Source organism: Heloderma suspectum, chromosome 5 (assembly GCF_057233095.1).
Source record: "Heloderma suspectum isolate Gila_16-S chromosome 5, 16-S_ref, whole genome shotgun sequence".
NCBI classification, from domain to species: domain Eukaryota; kingdom Metazoa; phylum Chordata; class Lepidosauria; order Squamata; family Helodermatidae; genus Heloderma; species Heloderma suspectum.
The window spans coordinates 154,725,934-154,747,545 of NC_139462.1; the positions used below are offsets into that span (position 1 = coordinate 154,725,934).

Consider the following 21,612-nt stretch of genomic DNA (forward strand, 5'->3'; position numbering starts at 1 on the left):
AATGTTCCTCCTAATTAGAAATCCTTTCTGCAATTAATCATTAAGGATATGAAATAACAGTGACAAGGTTTAGTTTCAAGTCATTTAAGAGTTTTGTGGAGACTAAAGGTGCAATCCTATGCATGTTTAGACAGAAAAAAGTCCCACAACTCCCAGCATTCCCCAGCCAGCACAGGAGTTGTAGTAGGACTTTTTTCTGTCTAAACATGCATAGGATTGTGCCCTAAATGGATGAAAATTGAAACTTTCAACCCTTTGGGTTGAAACAAAATAGTTGAAACAAAACTGTTCCTTTTGTTTGTTTTGCAAATGGCGTTTTGAATGGTTGGGAGGGCTAGATGGAGAGAGAAATTAGATCATTGGATTTCTTACACTATAATAAATAGCAGATGATGGGTTGGATCCAGATTTAGGTACATGTAACTGGGCTGGCGGAAGCAGACTTCTCCACCCCCTCCTCCCTATGGTAGGCCCTCTAGCCCCCTGAAAATGCTACACGGAGGGCCAGAGGACTCTACTGAATGGAAATGGAATAGACTGCAGGGGGAGGGGAGAGAAGGGGGATTCTTGAAAGTTGGGTGGGGGCACCTTCCATGAGTGGTGCTCTGTTCATAGAAGATGCCTCCATCCATCTTTCAGGATCTTCTGTGGGCAGAGCTCCACTCATGGAAAGTTCCTCTGCCCAACTGCATGGGGTCTCCCCTTCTCCCCACACCACAGCATAGCCCATTCAGCTCTTATAGCTGAATAAGGGCATCTGAAGCTCAGTCATGTGCTGACAATCTCTGAGGGGCACTGGATGAAAAATTATTAAAAAAAACAGAAGCACTTGTACATATCGCTTCCACATCTAAAAATGTTCAAGAGATCAAATGCTCAGATGGGTAGGAGATTGTCATAGAAAATCGATTTCTGCATTTCACTTTTCAAATAGCTTCAGTGTTTTTGTGGCGCTCCCCCTCCCCCATTTGATGGTCAATGGTTTGCTCATGGCACTCACTTCTGTCTATATGCATCGAATAGGTCTTGTGTTGTGGTTACTCTGCCCCTTTGATGGTGCAAGCTTATAGGTGTCTACACAGAAGTAAGCCCCACTGAGTTCAATTGGTCTTGCTCCCAGGTAAGTGTGTATCAGGTTGCAGCCTATTAAACAAATTCCTCATGTAGTGCATAGAAGGGGGTGAAGAAGCAGAGATAATTCGGGGAGAGGGGACCTCGTCTGGAGCTTAACAGCAATTCCTGGCTCACAAGAAGTCAGTTGTTTCATATGTTCTCCAGAAGCAGAAACTGCTGCTTTTTATCTCATCAGATCCCACCATGATTAGTGGTAGCACTAGAGTCAATGGATACCGATTACTACTGTTTCCCACATGGTAAACTTACTACATGGCATATGCAACCATCTGGGGAGCCTGTAATGTTTAGACGTCCACTCCATGTTTTTCTAGTGCAGGTGGAGGCAACCTTTTTAGGCCTGTGGGCACTTCTGGCAATTTGACAAACTGTCTTAAGCACCACCACAAAATGGCTGCCATGGGAGGGGGTGGCTAGTCACAAAGGACATGTAACTTACCCAAACAATTGTGTGCAAGGCAGAGACAGGGTCTGAGCTGCAATGCATTAAGTATACTCCTTTGAACCCACCATTTCCAGCACCTTCTCCCCCCTTCTTTTCCCTGGTGGCTGGGTACGCTGCAGAGGAAAGCATCGGACTGCAGCTGCCCACCATCTTCATTTCCTCAGAATGTCACTGAGTCCCACCATGAACCCAGAAGTATTCGTGGGAAATGAAGATGGCAGCAGCCTTTATCTCGCTTTCCCTGGGTCCCTGAAGAATCTTACAGGCTCTTCTGCCATTATCCTAGTGACGTAAGAGCCATCGCTCATCTGTCTCCTCTCTGCACCACTCCATTCATTGATGTCAAAAGCTCTAGATCACATGGGAGGAGTCCATGACATGATTGCTTCTTCTCATGGAGGCCTTGTCTTAGCTCAGGGGTGCAAAAAGTGTAGGCTACTCCCCCCCCAAAAAAAAAAATCCCAAGGGAAAAAAGGAAAAGCACTCTAAGAACAGGCTCTATGTTTCCTGCTACAGAAGCCTCATTCCTAGAATATTGCTGGAACATTCTAGGAAGGAGTATTTAATGGCTCCTGCCTGCTTCTTAAGATGCTCTAGGAATGGGGTTTCTATGGCAGAAACCATAGAGTCTGTTCCTAAAGCATTGTTTCCTTTTTTCCTGTTTTTTAAAATAATTGTTATTGATTTTCCCTTTCAGCATGCAACATAATACAGAATTCAGTCAGCTGATATTCTCCATACAAATTCATGTGTAAGTATACTTTTGTCTTCTTAACTTTATTACTTACAGTTCAACGGACTTTATACTCTCTTTAAACTATAACAACAGGTCTGACATTATTGATTTGTCTGTTATTTTATCTCCAGAGAAAGTATTGTTTAGGTTAAATGTTATTGCAACCATAGGTTATTAAAATCAGTTGGGACCCATGTTGATACTGTTGTTTTGCTTGTATATGTGATAAAACACCGCCATTCTGCTACAAGAGTGTGTTTTTTCTTTTACTCTTTTAACATTCTCAGATGTTGGGTAAGTTTCTCTGAGAGTGCTATTTCCCATACTATGTTGTACCGTCTCCTTATATTTAAGCTTTTTGCATCCTTCCAACATTTGGCTATCAGCATACATGCTGCTATTAAAAAATATTCAATTTGCTTTTTATATAATAAAGTTTGATTTTGACCATCACATTTGTTAAGTAATGCCAATTCTGGTATTTTAATGACTGTTGTTTCCATTACGATAGATATTTCTTGGAAGACTTCCATCTGAAATCTTTGGATATGTTCACGATCCCACCACCTATGAACATAGGATTCTCGAACCCCACCGCCTCTCCAGCCCAATGGTGAGTAAGACTTATCTATCTTTGCTATTTTAAATGGCATTAAATACCATTTTTGTATATTTCAAGTGATATCTTTGTACATTTACCTGATGTAACTTTAAGGGGGACTTTTTCCCACATTTTTTCCCAGTATTTTTGATCTATTTTAATGTTCCAATCAGACTTCCAACATATTCATAGCCCTTGTAGTGATCCTGAATCTTGTTTAAGTAATAATCTATATAAATTAGTTATGTGTCCTTCCTCTTTTTCTGTTATGGTGACTACCATTGTTTCCTTTTTTGCTGTTTGTTTTTTTCCTGAAAAAGTCCCAGATAACAGATTGTGGGATGTCAGGATCCTTCAGCAAGAGATTGGATTAGAGGAGGGAGATGGGCAGGGAGCCAGAATTCCTGGAAGGCTGGGTGGTCTGAGAACTGAGCTTTATGGCAGGAGTGTTCATTTTATCTGATCAAAGCAGGTGCCAGGCCTCTGAAACACTCCTGGGCAGGTGCTGGATTTGAGTGAATGGGGTGTGTGTGTGTAGGAGAGTGTGTGTAACAGAGAGACTAGAGCAGAGCTCTCTGTGTGTGTAAGAGAGAGAGCAGAGCCGAGTGTGTGAATGAGTTGTATGTTGTATGTGAGTTTGTTTGTGTGTGTATGTATGTACCTGTGTGGCCCCCACCACTCCAGCAGAAAACTGATGTGGCTGTCAAGGCTGAAAAGGTTGTGCAGACCTGCCTTAGCTCCTGGGACATGTGGTGTTTGCATGAGAAGGAACTGTAGGGATGTCTGAGGAATCCAGCCAGGTGGTGAAGTTTGCCGAGCTTTCAGCAGCTCAGCCCCCCGGGCTCCGGCTTGCAGATTTTCATTTTTTTCCATGTAAAATAATAAAGTAATATGCTTAAAATAAAGTAATATGCTTAATTTGTGCAAATTGCAGCTGCAATTTGCTCCAAAATTAAGGACACTATGGCCAGAATTTGCACAAATTACAGACAAAATTTGTGTAAATTACGCAAATTGTGGCTGCAATTTGCAGAAATGGTGATTTTAAGGAAAAAACCAAAGAAGGTTCCCAGATTTCAAAAAAATGCCTGTGGCCTGGCTCATAAATACAAGCTGAGCCAGGAGCACCGGGAAAATCTTGAGAGCCCCCAAAGGTCTGGATTTCCCCGCAATGGCCATCCCTAATGACCTGTAGCTTCTGACATTATGAGAGCAGGGTGGCCAGGACACATGCTGCTGCAGCTTCCACACCACTAGGCAATTTTGGAAGGGGCCCTAAACTGTAGCATCTACCAGTGGAGTCTGGTGGCTCTGATTTTGGTGGGGCGGGTTTCAGTCAGAACCGGCCAGAACTTTAAAGGAGCTATCCAAGGTGCTGGATCCTATCTCCAAAATAGGTTTGGTGCCTTGGATAGCTCTTTTAGAGTTCTGGCTTGTTCTGACTAAAACCCAGAATGGATTCACAGCCCCACCGAAATCAGAGCCACCAGACTCCACTGGCATCTACCACATCCCAACAAGCATATGGGGTTGCAGGGTAGCAGGCACAGGGTCAACTTTGTCTCTTCATATGGGTGGGAGCTACAGAGGACTGGCCCCCCAAGTGATAGCATGTACCCCAATGTGAACGTTTAGCCAGCCAATGAGAAATAGGGGAACCCAAAACTCACTGTTTGGAGACAAACATGTGGCCAAGCCTTATGTGGATTAACTCTAACTTTTCTTCTCTTTGCTGCTTCGTTATAGTAACTGTTGAGCTGCTATATAAACTGGTAACGTGCCAGTTACCTCTGCACTCCCTTATTAAGTAGTTTACAGTATTTAGATTTCGACACATACAGCACAAAGGAGTGCCTATCCCAGGCTTAAGGCATATCTGACAAATAATTAAAAATGCGGTCCAACAAAACCACAAATCCCCTCTCTAAATCATCATGCCTAGTTCAAATCTTCTGTTTCCTCTTCGTTTCCAAATACTGTACAACTTTGAACATTTGACAAGGCTACTTTTCAGGTGGGAATATTGGAAAGTTCTCCTCGACTCTGCTTCTTCACCACTATTGTTCGGAAGTTGCCTCCACTTATAGTGAGACACTGGGTACTTCCAGATGAGGCTTTTTTATGCAGTTGCCCTGTCTCATTAATGGAATTTGATGGAGGGTCCAGGGTGCTTCCAGATGGAGGGCTCCTAGCGCTACCCATCAGAAGTCACCGTGCAGCAATAACATCTTTTTTTCCATTTTCTGCAGTAGGAAAAAAGACTGAAGAAGCTATGCAGAAACAGAGGAGGGTTACAAGTTGAACACCAAGATGTCTAGACCCTTGTAAAATTCTGTGAATGAGGCAGGGCGATGGCATGGCGCCATAAGAGCCTCATTTGGCAGTACCCCCCGGGGATGTCACAATCCTTTTGTAATTCACCCTGTGTTTTCCCACTGCTGAATCTGTCTTCCCCCTGCCACCACCATAAAAAAATCCAATGAAGAGGTTAAGAGCAGAACCACAGAGCAATTTTTCAGCAGGTGTGACAGGAAAATGCACCACTGAGGCACAGTGGAAGGACTTGTAGATGACATGTTGGGGATGTCCTGCCTTGCTTGCTGTGCAGAGCTATTGCGCGTCTTGAAAACCAAGTCCTATCTCAGGGCTTCTCCATACTTAAAAAGCAATGCAGGAATCCCATTGAACACACCAGCACTTAATTCTGAGTATACATGAGTAGGGTCTGGCTGTCAACCTGTAGTTGTCTTACTGTGCTTGCCCTGAAATTGTACAAGAACTGCCTTTTAAAAAAGGAGATAAGGAGGTGAAACTGACACACCTAGATTTCAACTGCTGTCTTCCTGGTGCTTCCACAAGAGGGGTGCCAGTGGTCAGAAGGCATTGTGCAGCTATCCTGCCTTTTCTTACTTAATTAATTTTCTGTGGCAAGTGAAAAGACAGAAGAAGCGGTGGGCAAACACAGGAGGACTACAAGTTGAAATATAACTTGGACCAACCCGCCCTGTAAAATTCTGGAAATGAGGCAGGGTGATGGTACCTTAAAAGCCTCATCTGGAAGCCCCCCCCTTCTCCCTTTGATGAAATAACATTTGAAAACAATGAATCAAAGGATCCCCTTCAAATGCAGGGAGTAAGTAGGCAGGTATGTATGTGACAAAATTCTGCTGTTTTCTAGCCAGGTTATGAAACTGACCAGAGAAATTGAGGGCTAGGCTTGAAATTGACTAGAAAATCAAAGGGGTGGTTTTTCCCCCCTTCCTGGGTAGTGAAACTGACCAGAAAAAGGCAGGATTTACAGCAGGTTTACCTGGAAGTATAGCAGCAATCCACTTGCCATGTGCTGCAGGCACACTAAACCCCCGCCCCCCACCCCCTAAAGTGGTACTGAGAAGCACTTGCTTCAACAAGTCACGAGAAGGGGCGTGTGGCAACCATGAGGGGTTGGGAGGGGACAACATTACCCACTTGGCTATGTTGTGCTCACTTTGTGGACAAAACATAGTGAGATGTACATGCCACTAGACCCCTTGAAGTGTGGAAGTGAATGGGAATCCTGCTTTTAGCTTACAGTAGAAGTGCGATGATTGGCAGCACCAGGGGCCCTCCAGTGTGAATACAGAAAGCCCAGAGTTGCACAACTGGATAATACCAACTTCTGTGTATGTTTTGGGGGGGGGGTGTTTCTGTGCTTGCAGTTACTTGTTCCAATCTCTGCACACTCTTCCCTCCATACAGATACAGTGAAGGATCTTATGAATGAGGAATTAACAGCAGCTGATGAGACGTCGCTTTGCACTTGCTGAGGTGGTCACAGGTGCAGCCTCTGGAAAGCCTTGCCTGATTTTAAGCTGGCATAATATGATGGTATCTAGCTGCTGTGGTGTGTGCGTGTGTTGTTGATGTTGTTGTTGCTGTTTAAAAAATCTGCTCTTATCTGATTATGCTGTTGTTTATTTATTTATTAAATTTATTAATCGCCCGTCACTCACCAGCTCCAGACATTTGGACAGGGATTCTACGGCCAACCTTGGTGAAGATCTGAACGAGAGATAGAGCTGCGTGTCATCCGCATACTGATGACACCGCACCCCAAACCTCCTGACGATAGCCCCCAGGGGCTTCACACAGATGTTAAATAGCATCGGGGAGAGGATGGAACCCTGTGGCACCCCACAAGTGAGCAGCCACGGGTCCGAAACCTCCTCTCCCACTGCTACCCTCTGGTACCTGCCAGAGAGGAAGGACCATAACCACCACAATATGGTGTCTCCAATGACCAACCCCTCCAGGTGGTCCAGGAGGATACCGTGGTCAACAGTATCAAAAGCTGCTGAGAGGTCGAGGAGAACAAGGAAGGAGCATTCGCCCCTATCCAGAGCCATCCTCATATCATCCACCAAAGCGACCAAGGCTGTTTCTGTCCCATGCCCAGGCCTGAAGCCTGACTGAAATGGATCTAGATTTCTAGTTGTGTCATTTATTGTTTCATTGAAGGATTTTTAACTCACTCTTCCACTGAAAACAGCTTCTAAAGTAGCTTATAGCAATCAATAATATCTCTGCCTTCAGGCTTACAATTTAAAAGACATGTGACAAAAGGAAAATGGATTCAAATGGAGGAGGAAAAAAGCACACCTCAGGCACTAGTTATATAGTTATGTTTGGCTACTTTCTAGTGTGTTTTATTGTAAGCCACATTGGGCAGTCTGCATGGAGAGGTGGGGTATATATTTAATAAATACAATGTAATATCTCCCAGTGGAAACCAATGTATTAATTTTACCAATCTTCTGGTACTATTTCACTGATATACAGTGACACTGTTAAAAAGGCACCAAATACACAATTGGCTTGAGTGGTCTGTACATTGGGCTGGATTCAACCCAAGTTAGGCTACAATCCTATACATCCTTACCTAGGAGTACATCTCACTGAACTCAGTGGGACTTACTTCTGAGTAGACATATATAGGATTGCTCTATGAGTTGCACGTTGTTGTCTTTGAAATCAATGTGACTTAAGTCGTGATTAACTGGTCCCATTGATTTTAATGAGACCTAAGTATGACTAACTTAGGTTACAACCTGTGGACATTTCCTTGGGAGTAAGCCTCATTCATTCTGAGAAGACATGTATAAGATTGCACTGGAAACCTGACTCCAACCCAGGGACATATTAGCATATTGTTCAGTCGTTAAGTCATGTCCGACTCTTCGTGACCCCATGGACCATAGCACGCCAGGCCTTCCTGTCCTCCGCTCTCTCCTGGAGTGTGCTCAAGTTCATATTCATTGCATCGGTGATGCTATCTAGCCATCTCATCCTCTGCTGTCCCCTTCTCCTTTTGCCTTCAATCTTTCCCAGCATCAGGGTCTTTTCCAGGGAGTTTTCTCTTCACATTAGGTGGCCAAAATATTTGAGCTTCAGCTTCAGGATCTATCCTTCCAATGAGCACTCAGGGTTGATTTTCTTTAGGATGGACTGATTTGACTTCCTTGCAGTCCAGGGGACTCATAAGAGTCTTCTCCAGCACCACAGTTCGAAAGCATCGATTCTTCGGCGCTCAGCCTTCCTTATAGTCCAGCTCTCATAGCCATACTTTGCTACTGGGAAAACCATAGCTTTGATTATGCAGACCTTTGTCGGCAAGGTGATGTCTCTGCTTCTTACTATGCTGTCTAGGTGTGCCATAGCTTTCCTCCCAAGGAGCAAGCGTCTTTTAATTTCATGGCTACAGTCGCCGTCTGCGGTGATCTTGGAGCCCAAGAAAATAAAATCTGTCACTGCTTCCATTTCTTCCCCTTCTATATGCCAGGAAGTGATGGGGCCAGATGCCATGATCTTAGTTTTTTTAATGCTGAGTTTCAAACCAGCTTTTGCACTCTCCACTGTCACCCTCAACAAGAGGCTCTTTAGATCCTCTTCACTTTCTGCCATTAGGGTGGTATCGTCTGCGTATCTGAGATTGTTGATAATTCTCCTGACAATCTTAATTTCGACCTGTGATTCATCCATCCCGGCATTTCTCATGATGTACTCTGCATATAAATTAAATATAATTTGTTGCATGTCTGGTTTTTACTGTTGCTTCCTGACCCTCATACAGGTTTCTCAGGAGACAGGTAAGGTGGTCTGGTACTCCCATCTCTTTAAGAATTTGCAACAGTTTGTTGTGATCCACACAATCAAAGGCTTTAGCGTAGTCAATGAAGCAGAAATAGACGTTTTTCTGGAATTCTCTTGCTTTCTCCATGATCCAGCGAATGTTGGTGATTTGATCTCTAGTTCCTCTGCCTCTTCGAAACCCAGCTTGTACTTCTGGTAGTTCTCGGTTCACATACTGCTGAAGCCTAGCTTGTAGGATTTTGAGCGTAAGCTTGCTGGCATGTGAAATGAGCGCAATTGTACGGTAGTTTGAACACTCTTTGGCATTGCCCTTCTTTGGAATTGGAATGTAAACTGACCTTTTCCGGTCTTGTGGCCACTGTTGAGTGTTCCAAATTTGTTGGCATGTTGAGTGCAGCACTTTAACAGAATCATCTTTTAGGATTTTAAATAGCTCAGCTGGAATACTGTCATCTCCGCTAGCTTTGTTGTTAGCAATGCTTCCTAAGGCCCACTTGACTTCACTCTCTAGGATGTCTGGCTCAAGTTCAGTGACCGCACTATCATGGCTATCAGGGACATTCAGATCTTTCCTGTATAGTTCTTCTGTGTATTCTTTCCACCTCTTCTTAATCTTCTGTTAGGTCCCTGCCTTCTTTGTCCTTTATCATACCCATCTTTGCACAAAATGTTCCCTTGATATCTCTGATTTTCTTGAAAAGATCTCTAGTCTTTCCCATTCTGTTGTTTTCCTCGATTTCTTTGCATTGTTCATTTAAGAAGGCCTTCTTGTCTCTCCTTGCTATTCTCTGGAACTCTGCATTCAGTTGGATATATCTTCCCCTTTCTCCCTTCTTTTTCACTTCCCTTCTTTCCTCAGCTACTTGTAAAGCCTCATCAGACAGCCACTTGGCTTTCTTGCATTTCTTTTTCTTTGGGATGGATTGAGTTGCTGCCTCCTGAACAATGTGACGGACCTCCGTCCATAGTTCCTCAGGCACTCTGTCTATCAGGTCTAATCCCTGAAATCTATTCCTCACCTCCACTGTATATTCATAAGGGATATGATTTAGGTCATACCTGAACGGTTTAGTGGTTTTTCTTACGTTCTTCAATTTAAGCCAAAATTTTGCAAGAAGCAGCTCATGATCTGAGCCACAGTCAGCTCCAGGTCTTGTTTTTACTGACTTCTCCATCTTTGGCTGCAAAGTACATAATCAATCTGATTTCGATATTGACCATCTGGTGATGTCCATGTGTAGAGACACCTCTTGTGCTGTTGGAAAAGAGTGTTTGCTATGATCAGCATGTTCTCTTAGCAAAACTCTATTAGTCTTTGTCCTGCTTCATTTTGTACACCAAGGCCATGCTTGCCTGTTATCCCGGTGATTTCTTGACTTCCTACTTTAGCATTCCAATCCCCTATGATGAAGAGGACATCTTTTTTTGATGTTAGTTCTAGAAGGTGTTGTAGGTCTTCACAGAACCGATCAACCTCAGCTTCTTCGGCCTCAGTGGTTGGGGCATAGCCTTGAATTACTGTGATGTTGAATGGTTTGCCTTGGATTCGTACTCAGATCATTCTATCATTTTTGGGATTGTACCCCAGTACTGCTTTTCCCACCCTTTTGTTGACTATGAGTGCTACTCCATTTCTTCTAAGGGATTCTTGCCCACAGTAGTAGATATAATGGTCACCTGAATTAAATTCGCCCATTCCTGTCCATTTTAGTTTGCTGATTCCCAAGATGTCAATGTTCAATCTTGCCATCTCATGTTTGACCACCTCCAGCTTACCTTGATTCATTGATCTTACATTCCAGGTTCCTAAACAATATTGTTCTTTACAGCATCGGACTTTCTTTCACCACCAGACACATCCACAGCTGAGTATCCTTTTGGCTTTGGGCCAGCCGCCTCACTCTTTCTGGTGCTACTTGGAAATTCCCTCTGCTCTTCCCCAGTACTATATTGGACACCTTCCGACCTGAGGGGCTCATCTTCTGGCATCATATCTTTTAGCCTTGTGATACGTTCCATGGAGTTTTCTTGGGAAGATTATTAGCATATTATGACTCCCCAAATGAAAGAACTATTCTAAGGGCACAATCCTATGCATGTTTAGACAGAAAAAGGTGCTACAACTATCAGCATTCCCCAGTGATCTTTGCCTCCCCATCCTCCCACCCTGCATTTTTCGCAAAACGGGTTTTTTCTCCCATCTAGCTAGGGCACTTTGGAGAGGGAGGGAAGGAGGCTGGAATAGGCTTTGGACAGCTCATATGCTGGCATCTCCAGTCTCCTCTCCTCCCCGCCCTCCAAAACACCCCCTTCCCCCCCTCTTTGAGGTCACTTTCCTGATCGCAGAGAGCAACTGGCATGGTTCTTTCCATGCCAGCTGCATGGGGTCAGGGGTGGGGGGTGGATCTCCAATTCCCCCTCCAAGGTCGGGGTGCTGTCTCTAACCTCCAAAGGGGAATCTGAACAATCCTATCGCCCCTCAGACAATGTCTAGGGCCCATAGAATTGCCCCCTAAGAGGTTTTGTTAGAAAGCTATTTTAAGAGGTGCAAGTATGTATATGGGTAATATAAAAATATACAGAAAATATAATGTATAAAATATGCAAAATGGAAACTGTTTTATGATAGTTTAATCCCATCCTTCATCACTCAGGACAGCATACAGGAGAGTCTCTCCCTTCTATCTCTCCCCCCCCCTTTTATCCTCACAACAAACCTGTGAAGTAGGTTAAGCTGACAGACTGACTTGCCCAAAGCCAACAGTAAGCTTTGGGCTGAGTGGGGACTTGAACCTGGGTCTTCCCAGCCTTTGTCCAATGTTCTCTAACCACCATACCCCACTGGCTTACTTAGAAGTCTACTTATGGCAACCAGACTATATGTGACTACTAGTCCTATAATGGTTAGCAAGAATGCAGCCTTAAAGGGGCAATCCTGGCCTGGATTGCACCCCATGTCTGTAATCTGCTCATTACAGCAAGGGTGATTTTTCTCTGAATTGTTGTTTTGCCCTTAGGAGCTGAAAGCATAGGCACACTTCTGCTTTTAATTGTAGGGTATAATAAATTCTAAAAAAGCTATTTACAAGACACTTTCATGGTTGACAATATTCCATTCAATTAGCTGTATTGGGTGTAGTCATTTCCTCAACAAAGAATAATAAAACAAAATCTGCAAAAAGAGTTTGTCTGGCAAAAGGCACCATATGTAATTCTTAATTTCTTTAGAAAAGAAGCATTTTAAAAGAGGGGAAACATCCATTAAGGAAGTTATTCAATAATGGATTCTTTAAATGTTTGTGTGTGTGTGTGTATAAGTGAGAATTATAATAGTTTTCTCTATCCAAGTTATGTTTTTTTAAATGCTAGACTGTACGTGTTTATTCATTGTCCAATGAACATGAATGTCCGTAATCAGTTTTCTGATTATATTAAGGGCATGTTTGCTTTCCTGGGTTGTGTTTCTGATGTATTTATTTTGCTCTTCTCCCTGCATGTGTTACACTGAACTCCTTTGTTCTCTTCCTTCTCAGCTTAATGCATATTTCATTTCCCCCCTTTGAATTCTCTCTGGCTTTGCTCAGCTGCATTGAAAATGCTGATGATGCAGTTCCTCTTTCTTCAAATCTCTGGATGGCTCATGCTGCTTTGGGGAAAAACAGAGATCAAAGAATGGGAAACCCATGAGTTAGATTAGGCAGGAGATAGGTATAAAATGAAATGGCAATAGATAGCAATAGTATGTATTGCTTTTTGCATTCCAGGTTCCAGCCACAGAGACCCAAAGCTGGATCTAACCTAGATTTAGAATGATCTGCCCAGGACACCTAGTACCTATATCTTCTATACAGAAACCTTTCTCACTCTCACTTTAGACCTATTTCTGTTTCCCTGGGGAATCTGTCTGTCTTTCTACAACTGCTGACACCGGTGCAAGATGCAGAAGACGACATATTCTGTGCACCATCTGCTTGCTCCCAATTTATGGGCCACAGAGCTTCTAGTTTTAAGCAGCTGGGTAACGGGCAAGAGTGAGACAGAGCATATATGGATGGTATAGGCATACTTGCATCAAATAGCTTGGAGATGCATGCATGTGCTAGGAAAAAAGTGTATATAGAACAGAAATCAATTTCTCTCCTTTATTAATCTATCAAATCCAAATGATTAAGCATACAAAAACACTGCAGTAGGGAAATTAATGGAAAATTGTTTTATAGAAGCATGAACACTCTTAATAACTGAACAACACCCAGTTTTGTATAATAGATCAACCTGTTGATATCTGATCCTCACTTGCCAGGTTTGTGAATATTATTATTTATTATTAATAATGTTATTATTTCTGCTGTTTGCCAGTTTTTAAAAAGTTTGTGTCCGTGGAGGCTGGTGGCTCCTATTTCAGTGGGGCAATAAATCCGCCCAGAGTTTCAGTCAGAATCAGTCAGAACTTTAAAGGAGCTATCCAAAGTACTGAACCCTATCCCCAAAATGGATTAAGTAGCTTGGATCACTCCTTTAGAGTTCTGACTGGTTCTGACTGAAACCCAGAGCGGATTTACCGCCCCACTGAAATAGGAGCCACCAGCCTCCACTGGGTCATGCGCAGCTGCAGCACAATCCTATGAATGTTTACTTTGCTGTAAGAACTGCAGTGTGCAGTGGGGCTTCCTCCCTAATATGTGTGCCTAGGATTACAGCTTTTATTCTTCTGCCTTGCTGCCATTCAGATTCTTGCAGCACACGATCAAGGAAGAGACCCTTTTTGAACTATACATATTTTGTGGCAGCTGGGAATTTGCCTTTGCTTCAGATTGTGCCATTGGTGGGTTTTTAATTAACCAGACCCAGAGATCTTAGTGTGCCTCCTTCCAGCCATAACTATTTTCCGAACCCATCCTCATTAGCCTGAGGCAATTTGATATTATAAATCTACCCCAGGAGAGATGGCAAGCCCCTATCCCCTGGGAAAACAACAACAACAACAAGTCAGTGACTGGCTTGGTGGCAGACTCGGCCTCCTTGTATGACCACACTACAACCCAGATCCCTTCTCCACGGTTTGGGGCTGAGCTTGGACTTATCTTCAGCTCTTCCTAAGTCTTGAAAGGTGCTCAAGATAAGCCCTCTCCACACCTGCCACTTCAAAATGAGTATGGCAATGTGAGATTAAGGGCCTGAAGGTCACCAAACGGCCTGTTGTTTGGTGGCAAGTGTTGAGAATTTCTGCAAGGGAATAGTATATTGTCTGTCTGTCTGTCAGTCTGTCTGTCTAAGCAATTCTGTGGGATTTCCACATTTAACAATCTAATTTCTTTTCTGCTGTGGCACCCCGGCTGTGGAATGATCCTCCTCTAGAGCAGTGGTCTCCAAAGTGGGACAGGTATGTCAGCTATGACAGCTATCAAAACCAAGTATCAAAATAAACTAAACTTAGAACCAGACCTTCGAATTGCTGTATCACAAAGTGTTAAGCCAAGATTTTCAAAAATAATGAAGCATCTTCAATCACATTGTTTTCACTAGACATATTATTATTAATAATCATATGTTTTTTAGTGAGAGCAAAGAGGTTTTTTGTACGGTTCATACATAAAATAATTGTTTAAAAATATTGTTTATTTCATCTTTATCTCATCCTTTTTTAATTTCTATTTTTGTGTATGTTTCATAATGTACATAATATATTAGTACAATAGTACATGTATATAATGTATAAATAAATAAATATACATATATGCGGGGTAAAAAAAAGGAAAAGGTGTCCCCAACCAGTCATGTCCGACTCTAGGGTGCGGTGCTCATCCCCGTTTCTAAGCCGAAGAGCCAGCGCTGTCCAAAGACGCTTCCGTGGTCATGTGGCCAGCATGACTGAACACCAAGGTGCACGGAACAGTGTTACCTTTCCTGCCGAAGCGGTACCTATTTATCTACTTGCAATTTCTTGCTTTTGAACTGCTAGGTTGGCAGGAGCTGGGACTGAAGACGGGAGCTCACTCCGTCACGTGGCACTCGGGTCTCGAACTGCTGTCCTGCCGACCTTCCGGTCTGTCTGCAGTTCAGCGTCTTAACCACTAAGCCACCGCAGCCCTTTTATATGCGGGGTAGATGCACAAAAAGTGTTACTGATAGGGGTGCACAATCAAAAAAAGTTTGGGGACCAACTGCTCTAGAGGCTTGTGCTCTTTCTGGCACCAGGTGAAGACCTTTTTATTTTCTCAGCCATTTTCGTTTTTAGCTCTGTTGTTTTAAATCCATTGTTATATTTTAAATCTCTGCAGTGTTGTTAGGTTTTATTGTGGTTTGTACTTTTATACTATAGTATTAAGCTTCTGCATTTTATATTGTATGTTATGTTATATTTTATGGTTTTAATTGTTGTGAACTGCCCAGAGAGCTTTGGCTTTTGGGGGGTCTAGAAATGCAATGAATGAATGAATGAATGAATGAATAAACAAACGCAAATCAGGCCTATCTCAGGGCTGCTTCTTCGGGAGCATTTCTATAAGTTGTGCCTGTGAATCATAGTACAGACAGGGATGAGCAGACTCCAGGCTTGTAGGATCTACTTTATTCTGTTACTCCTGGGCTGGGCCGCTTGTGGCCCTCCAAATGCTTTTGCTGACAGCTCCCATCAGCTCTAGTCAGCATAGTCAATGGTGAGGGATGATGGAAGTTGTCGGCCAAAACATCTGGAGGACTACAAGTTGTCCCCCACTGCTTTACTAGAACACTGAGGCCAACCAACTGGAGCCAGGCACAAAATAGTGACAGGGGACAATGACACATACTCTTAGAATTAAGGAACAAGAGTGCCTCTGAGCACATGCTCCACCCAGGCATTTGTTTGCAGTACCAGAACTGATGCCCAGTCCTTTCTCAACACACAAATTTACACCTGGTTTCTCCCCCAAAAGGAATGGGGGTGGGTAGCCTTTTCATTGTTGTTGCTGTTAAAGAATGGGAGTCAGAAATCCTTGGTGGTCTCCTGCAAATTATCCAGAGGTCTACCAGTAGATCCTGATCTGCCTTCTGCCCACCCCTGGTGTAAGGGAGGGAAGGCAGAGTCAGGGCAGAACTGATCAGTGATGGCAGAGCTGGAAGGAATCTGGTTGATTAGAGGTGGGGCCACGGCAGAATATGAATTTGCCCAGCCACTGAGATCGGTGAGTGATGCCCTTCTGTGCAGCTTGCCACCTTCTGAAGTATGGTTGGAAGGAACACACAAAAGGGCCTTTCCCACCCAGAATATGGAGCTCCCTGCCCCAAGAAGTTAGTTCAGTGCTAACTACTAACGAATGTTTTGCCATTGGTTGAAGATCCTGCTCTTTCAGCAAGCTTTTGGTCTCTCTCTGGCTTGTAATTAATCATCATAATGAGGATGCTCCATTTTATTGTTTTTGCATTGCTTTTATTGTTATTTTAGCTGAAATAGTTTTTTAATGTGATGTGTAAACTACTTAGAGAGCAATCCTATGGCCTCTAGACATTGTCTGGGGGCCATAGGATTGTTCACTTTACAGGCTCTGAGGCCAGAGACAGGAAACTGCACTCCCCTCCCTCTCCCAGCTGGTGCAGAGAAAACCACACCGGCTACCTCCCTACGCTCGGAAACCTGAGCATGGAGATGGGGAAAAGGAGGTGGTCTCATGGGTGGGGAGGGGAGGAGACCGGGGAAGCTGCCTTCCTCAGCTTCCTATGCTTGCCCCAGCCTCCTTCCCTTTCACTCCAACGTGCTGCATCAAGATGGGCGAAATCGCCCACCTAGCAAAAATGCAGGGCGGCCGGAGCACAGAGGTGGGGTTCTCCCCCGTGCTCCAGCCGCCCTGCATTAGGGTACTCGGCATTCTCCAACTTCAGAGGCTGCGACTATCAATGCAGGATTGCGCACTTAGGGATTTTATTATATTAAGCGGTATATCAGTATTAATAATAACGTAAATAATCTGTTGCTTACATTTGCTTTTGCTTGTTAGCTCTCTCATTGTTTGTAAATGTATGATCTTCTGTGTTTTATGTTTTGTTATCATTGTTTTATGGTTGATGTTTGGATTGTTGGATTGTTTATCATTGATGTGAGCTGCCTTGAGAGTTTTGTCGCGATTGGAAAGGTGGGATGGGAAGCTTCTTATCAATAAAATATATAGAAGTGAGTCAGACAATGGTGTGTCTAGGGAATTTTAGACTCTGGACTTATTGGGGACCCTCTTTAGATGGTAATGTGGATTACTCCACTCCTGTCAAAATGTGGTAAGCCAACCCTGCTGTATTTGGGAGCCCTGGACCTCTGCCCCAAAGTTCTGCCCTGATGGCACGGCACTGCCAGAGCCAAGAACCGCTTGATGACATCTGAGTTTATTGGCTTCTGATAACCTTATCCTGATTATCTGAAAGCACACCGTTTCATACATCAGACAGATAAAATACTGTCTGGTGGCTGTCCTGTCCCCTTTATCCAGTGCTGGGTGCTGTTTCAGCATTAGCAACTAAAAATCCACCTCATCAGATTTTCCTACTGTCAACGCAAGACAAAGTAGGGTTTTGAAATGGCACCTCGACCCTCTTTGTTGAAGCAGAAAGGACTTCTCTCAGGTGTTGGTGGGGCTGCCAGTGGCTGCCGGCATGGCTTCACAACAACTGCCTAGCAAGGTGACCTCCTGTTGCTTTCAGAAACAAATGCAGCAGGATTGTCCAGTTCTGCCTTGCTTGCTCCGTGCTGCAGCAGCAGTTGCTGCTTGCACCACAACAGCTGAAGGATGGAGATAGGATCGGGGCCTCCTACTTGCAATCCATAGACATTCCTTAGTCAAGGAGCACACAGGAATGTCCCGTATTATGCTGGTATGTCATTTGTTAAACAGAGCGAGCCAAAGGGTATTAACTCAAGGGTAACAGGCGGAAATGTGTCTGTGGTAATTAAAGTGGGACCACGCTGTGTAAACAAATGTTATACCCAGGCTTGTTACAGTGCAGGAACAACTTGGGCCCAAGTGAAAAAAAATGGGAGAAAAATGATGATAGGAAATGCCTTATAGGGCTCCGGGGAAAGGATGAGAAAGCAGAACAGGAAATGTTTATGTAGATAAAGGAAGCCTGCGAAAGCAGCTAGGACGGGGATTGTTGGAATTTCGGTCTGCTTGCCATCGAGTGGAATGGCAATTAGGAAAACATGAAAGAAGCTAGGCTCAAGTCAGAGACTCTGCTACTTTCTTTACAGTGCTAGCCAAACATAGCCATGCTTTGCAAAACTGAACTTGTGAGGTTCCACATTTGTCTCCCAAAGACTTCAAAATAACCCCGCTCTGAAATAGCCAGTTTGTTGACCTCTTGGGTCAACCTCCACGACTGATCTGTTTTCTCAGGCTTTGTGGAAATAGCTGAGGGGGGTGGGCTGCTTTGCTCTAAGCGGATATTTCTGAACTAATGTGGTTGCTTCTCAGCTATAGGAAGGGAGGGCAACGTGAGGGATAAGCTGTGGGGTTTGACTATTAATAGCCAATCATGAAAGAATTGATTTTAGTTCTGTCTTTCATTGACAATGAAAAGTAGGGACAAAGTAGGTGGCCTTTTAGATTTGCTTTCAAATATTCTGCATTCTTAGCCATTCTCTCTTTGTAGCTTGCTTCATGATTCTGTAGGCAGAAGCCAATCATATATTTGCTATTTCCCAAGATGTAGAATTGTGTCTGGAGCAGTTGCTGGTTGTTGTGTAGTAACAGTGGTAATTGCTGTCCTTGGGGGTCTTGCACTGAATTGGAGCAAACGTTGGTTGTATTAAGACAGAGATGAAATTATCTTTCAATGACACAGCAGAAGCAAAGTGTAGCTATTTAATTGCCACTCTGCTTGGCTCCACAGGAACCTCTGTAGCCAAACATGTGTGCTTTGCTATGATATCCCTCAGCTGCATATAGGAAGAGCATTCCTTCCCGTGGGCCACAACACCATTTTCTTGATCACAGATTTCTCTTTCAAACACAAAGGGCTCCTTCACATGGAGCTTTTATCCTGCTATTGAGTTTGCTCACTCACGGAAGTTTGAGGATCCTTTTCATGACGTTGTTAACCTCCAGGGCACATCCAGAGGTATTTCCTGCTTATTTTGTCACAAAAAGATCTGGAACTAATGAACCATTTCTAAAAATCAGAATGTAACACGATTGAAACAGCCACTAGATGGCGGTGTTTCATTGAGTTGTATGGAACCTTGAAAATTAAAAGCTTCCCCTCTCAGCAATCATGTGGTTGCTGTCTGGGAGCCCGCAATAAACGCGGAAAGCCTCCAGAATGGGAGGACTGTGGGGGTTTTCTTTAGAGTAAAGGCAGATAGTCAAGCCACATATGCACCCAGAGATCACATTGCAATTCAATCTGCTTCCCTGAGAGCAAACTTCAAAGCACTTTAAACAAGTATTGTCTAGAGCAGGGGCAGGCAGAAGGTAGATCTCCAGAAGTTTTGGGCATCAACTCCCAGAAGCCCCTGCCAGCATGGCCAATTGTCAGGAATGCTGGGAGTTGATGTCCATAATATCTGGAAATCTATTTTCTGCCCACCCCTGGTCTAGGACAGAGGTGTTGAACCTCATCTGGGCTTCTGAGGTCCCAGTCTGGTCCTCTGGAGTTCCAAAGATGGCCATGCTCCCTTCTCTACATCAAGTGGTTCCTACTTTCCCTCCAATCGTTTGATTTCTCCGCTTTAGCAGTCCCCCCTCCCCCCAGTATAAAAGGTTGCAATGCTTCTCCTAGGCAGGGCTGGCATCAAGGGTAGGCATGATCGGGCACTGGACAACGGCCCACACCCCAGCAAGGTCCCGCTGACCCGAGCCCCCTGGTTTTGCTCTTCCTCTTCCCCATTGCAGCCTGCTTGTTCACCTCCCTCTCTCTCTCTGGCCCCGGCAACGGCTGTGGTGGTGAGGAGGAGCGCTGCTCCTAAGACCTGGTTACTCGCAGTAAGAGCGTTAGGGTAAAATATGCTGGTATTCTTGGTACTTTGCCCCTTTTGCCTTTGGCCCCATCAGGCCCATAAAAATATGAACATAGAAATTACAATTAAACATACGTGCACATACACAGAGAGTGCATGCGCAATAGCAGCTAATGAGTGTAAAGCACCAAATACAGACTGGAATAATTGTGTCTTCAGGGTTATTTTTAACGGCAGCAGTGATGAGGCTGTATGCATCTCCCTGGGGCGGGAGTTCCAAAGGTGTATCGCTCTGGAAGAGGGGCCTGTCCTTCTCCCACAATACACTCCTTAAGCCTGGATTCTAGCATGTTTGGGCTAAAGGGAATTATTACTCGCACAAGTAATAGGTGGTGGCACCCCAAAAGAAGTGGGGCAGTTCATCTGGTTTGCAGGCCTTTTAAAGACAAAGTTGTAAACTGTCCTTACATTGATTGTAAAAGAAAAAAAATTAGGGGGGCAGAGAAAATTTAGGGGGGAGAACCCCCCTGCCCCCCCCATTATGGGCCTGGGCCCCACCTCTTGCTTTTGGTCCCACCCACCACTGCATTGAAGCCCCCAAGAATGTCTCTGAAATTGACTTCAGCCCTCCGGCTCAAAGAGGCTCAGGACCCCTGATCTAGGAAGTGGTGTTCTGTATTTTTCTTACTCCTTAACTTGCTCCTGAGTGTTCACCAACCATTCTTCCGATCTTATATTTGCTGAGTTCTATTAAAATATTGAGATTATAGGTTAGCGGGTGGTTTACAAACTGTGTTCCAGGGAACTAGGGGTTCGTCGGAAACTTACGAGAGTTATTAAGGGCTCCTCAATGAGAATTGGTGGGCAAGCTTCCAATCTCCACTTGCAAAGTGAAACTGGGAAAGATCTCCTCCATCTTCCTGCTTGACCGCTGTGCACTCTGAACACTGAAATGCTGCTGTTTGATGACAAATTCTTTTGTCTCAGCCAAGGCCTTCTGCACAGAAATGACGATGACACAGAGCCCAGTGTGGAACCTTTGGCCGTACATAATTCGTCATTCTCCCAGAACTTGCAATCTATTTCCTTAGGCAGTCAAATGCTTATAGGCGTCTTCAGTGCTCTGAACTTCCTGAAACCTAGGAAGCTGTCTTACATGAGGTCAGACTATTTGTTCATCTAGCCCAGTCTCTTCTGACTGAACCGGATACCATCTACATGCAAAGCATGTGCAGTGAACTATAGTAACTCCTCCCAAGGCATATGCTCCCCCAGTGACCTACAGTCCCTTCCTTAACCTATCACACATGGTGGTGCAGTTATGGCTGGACCTTCTGGCCAAAGCTCAGGGCCCTGCAGGCCAGCCCCTCCCCACAAAAGAGCACCCAGAGAGCAGCAGATGAGGAGGGCATCAGTGTAGCAGCAGCAATTTCCATGATGGTGCTGCGATTTAAGCGAGCTGAAAATGCAAAACTGCACATGCTCAGAGCATTTTTGATTGGCAAACATTCTAACCTATAAGGAATGTAGAAGCAGTTGTAAAGCATGGAATGATGACCGGAGGGTGGGGAAAGCAAAAGATTAGTTGTGCTTCACAACTGAGGTTAGACAGAAGATGGTCGAAGCCTCCCATTAACTTCAGG

General features: G+C 44.2%; 1 long non-coding RNA gene across 1 annotated transcript; it reads left to right on the top strand.

Annotated features, from left to right (window-relative positions):
- The first annotated feature begins 1,966 nt into the window (after positions 1 to 1,966).
- On the top strand, positions 1,967 to 7,673 carry LOC146344672 (uncharacterized). The gene is made up of 3 exons (XR_014792274.1): positions 1,967 to 2,330; positions 2,827 to 2,928; positions 6,655 to 7,673. It is a non-coding gene; the product is annotated as an uncharacterized LOC146344672 (long non-coding RNA).
- The last annotated feature ends 13,939 nt before the right edge of the window (positions 7,674 to 21,612 follow it).